The sequence below is a fragment of the Marmota monax genome, unplaced genomic scaffold (assembly GCF_021218885.2).
Source record: "Marmota monax isolate L192 unplaced genomic scaffold, Marmota_monax_Labrador192_F-V1.1 WCK01_AAM20220418_F8-fsc00074, whole genome shotgun sequence".
NCBI lineage: Eukaryota > Metazoa > Chordata > Mammalia > Rodentia > Sciuridae > Marmota > Marmota monax.
Genome location: NW_026694232.1, coordinates 8,977,990 through 8,981,803, shown reverse-complemented (window position 1 = coordinate 8,981,803; position 3,814 = coordinate 8,977,990).

Genomic DNA, 3,814 nt, shown 5'->3' with positions numbered 1-3,814 from the left:
TCACCAGATTTAAAAATTCTTGGCTTCTGTTACATAGTTACTTGTTCAGACATGCCCTTTAATAACCAAAGAAAAATGTTCCTTCTACCCAAGAAGGAATATAGTTAGAAAAAAATGTTGGAAATTATGACATTCCTTCCCTTAGCAGTAATAAAAGGAATATGAGTGACTGCATTTTAAAAATAGCATTTTATATCTATTAAAAGAGAAAAAAAAGCTGTTTATTACAACAGTGTCAATACTAAAATTATGTGCTCATTCTTTTTTTAATCAACGCATAATAATTGTACATATTCATGGGGTACAGTGTGATATCTTGATACAAATATTCAATGTGTAATGATCACATCAGGGCAATTAGTATAGCCATAACCTTGAATATTTATCATTTTTTTTATATTGGGAACATTCAGAATTCTTTCTTCTGGCTATTTGAAATACACAATTTATTATTATTAACTAGAGTCTCTTTACTGTGCCATAGAACCCAAAACTAGTTTCTCTTATTGATCTATTTTTGTACCTAATAACCAACCTCTTTCTGCCAGCCATCCCCACCCACCTAACCTCTGATAACCAACCACATTGTACTCTTCTATGAAATCAAACTTTTTAGCATCTGACCCTGCTGTATTAGAGTGAGAGTATGTACTATTTATTTTTCTGCGCCTGGCTTATTTCATTTAACATAATGATCTCCAATTCTATCCATGTTGTTACAAATGACAGAATTTCATTTTTATGGTTGAATGGCATTCCATTGGGTGTATACACCACATTTTATGTAAGCATTTATTCATTGATAGATACCTCAGTTGATACCTTATTTTGGCTATTGTGAATAGTGCTGTAGTAAACATCAGGATGCAGATATCTATTTGATATTCTGATTTCCTGTCCCTTGAATACATACCTAGTAGTGGGATGACTGTGCTCTGACTGTGCTCATTCTTGATGATACTATGAATTAATACAATCTGTTTAAAAAGGAATATGGCAATAAGAAACAATAGCTGTAAATATAGTCAAAACTTTTGTTATTCCACTTTGAGGAATTTATCCCAATATAATTATTCAAAAAAGTAAAAAGATAGATAAATGAATACACTCATTATCTCTTTATACACAATAATAAGAAATGAGTATAAGCAAAATAATCAATATTAGGGTATAGACTAAAATTTTTATTAATTGCCTGTAGAAACTAGGTACCACACTCCTTCATCAACCTTAATTGAAACTGAGTGCCTATTTCATAATACAAGTGAGTATTACAGACACTGCAGACAATCCAGCAGCTGACACTGATGAATAATGATCCATTCCATAATATAATATCAAATTTATAAAACTTAGTTACTAAAGTTTTAATGAAATTGTAGTTTCAATAGTCATCTATCCTAATATAACCTGGTTCTCAGAGTAACCTAGTAATTGATGAGAAAATTTTTTGATATCTTTTTATTCTTTTTAGTTATATGTGATAATAGAAGTATTTAGACATATTATACATACATGGAGTATAAATTCTCATTCTTGTGGTTGTACATGATGTGAAATTCTATTGGTCGTATATTCACATATGAACACAGGAAAGTTATGTTCAGTTTATTCTACTGTTTTTTCTGTTCTCACCTCTTTCACTCCCCTCCCTTTGTCTAATCGAATGAATTTTTATTCTCCCCCTTCCTTATTGTGTGTTAACATCCACATATCAGAGAGAACATTCAACCTTTGGTTTTGGGGGATTGGATTATTTCACTTAGCATGATAGTTTCCAGTTCCATCCATTTACTGGTAAATGCCATAATTGCATTCTTCTTTATGGCTGAGGAATATTCCTTTGTGTATATATACCACCTTTTTTAAATCCATTCATCTGTTGAAGGGCACCTAGGTTGGTTCCATAGCTTAGCTATTGTGAATTGAGCTGCTGCAAACATTGATGTGGCCATGTCACTATAGTATGCTGATTTTAATTCCTTTGTATATATGCTGAGGAGTGGGATAACTGGGTCAAATGATGGTTCCAACTTTTCTGAGGATTCTCCATGCTGCTTTCCAGATGGTTGTACCAATTTACAGTCCCAATAGCCATAGTGTACCTTTTCCCCCACATCCTTGCCAAATTTATTGTTGAAATGCTTCTTTATTATAGTATTATAGTCAATAAATGAAGAAGGAATAATAGAGTTAGAATATCACTATATAGGCATTACTATGGCTGCTAGCATGCCAGGATGATGGCAGGCAATGTGTGGCTTCTGGGCTTCTGACAGAAATATGTAACAGTGAGGCAGTTTTGTCCCCCACCAAAAAAAAAAATTATATAATGATGAAGTCTTAGATTTTAATTTATAGAAAATGCACAGGCTTGAGGAACATGTTCAATTACTATATGGATATTCAGTCAAAGTTTAGACAGTGGGGACTCCTATAAGGCTATGGTCCTTTTTCTTCAATAATCAAAATTTCAAGGAAAAAGAAGACCTATGGGGAAATTATAGATTAAAAAAAGCAAAATAGAACAGACACCAAACTTCAAGATATATGTGTGTGTGTGTGTGTGTGTGTGTGTGTGTGTATATATATCAAATAATATAATATCATGTATATATACATTATACATCAAACAATAACAATGTAAAGACATTGTGTGTAGTTTGCATAAACTGTTCTTAAAAATGTTTTATACTTTCAAAAAGGAAAATGTGAGTATTGGATATTTAAAAGTATTAAGTAATTCTTCTTGATTTATGGGGAAGTAGTGGTATTGAGGCTATTTTAAAAGTCCTTTTTGTGGATACCTATGATCCCAGTGGCTAGGAACTCTGAGACAGGAGAATTGCAAGTTCCAGGCCAGCTTCAGCAAATTAGTGAGGCCCTAAGCAACTTAGCAAGACCCTGTCTCAAAATAAAAAAATGAAAAAGGGCTGAGGCTGGGGCTCAGCACCCCTGAGTTCCATCTCTGGTACCAAAAACCAGAAAAGTCTTTTTCAAAAAGGTATGTATTGAAATATATAGAATAAGTGATATGTATTATTTGGCAGTTCTTCAAATAGAAGTTACATCAAGGCTGGAGATGTGGCTGCATGGTAGATCACTTGCTTGGCATGCATGAGATCCTGGATTTGATCCCTACCACTGCAAAAGAAAATTCACATCAATATTTATTTATTCATTTGATAATGAGGATTGAACCCAGGGACACTTAACCATGGAGTCATGTCCCCAGCCCTTTTTATTTTTTTATTTTGACACAGAGTGTCAATAAGTTGCTTAGGGCCTCAGTTGCTAAGACTTGCTTTGAATTTGTGACCCTTCTGCCTCAGCCTTTTGAGTTGTTGCACCACCACACTCATTCACATCAGTTTTGTTTTGTGATTGATACAAGCCCATATAATGTGGCTTGTATTCACCACACTTTTCCATTTGCAAATTAATTTACCACATTTGAAGGACTCCTTATCTTTCTTCACTAGAGCCTATTTAGAGCTTATTTCTGCTTTAAGAATTTTGTCTAGCTTTCCCCAGCATCTCAATAGCATATGAACTACTTCCCAGATTTGTTTCTTGGGGGAAAAAATCTCAAACAATTCTGCTATTAAAGTATGTTCTGAACCTGGCACTGTTATCATAAAGGAAAGCCATAAAATTGGAGGCCAATTAAACTTATAGGACCTTATCAAATGTACATGATGGATTAAACAAGAAGTGTGATTGAAAAGTTTTTTTAAAAAGTCTCTCTCTTGGGACTGAGGTTTTGGCTCAGTGGTAGAGCACTTGCCTAGCATGTGTGAGGCACTGGGTTCGA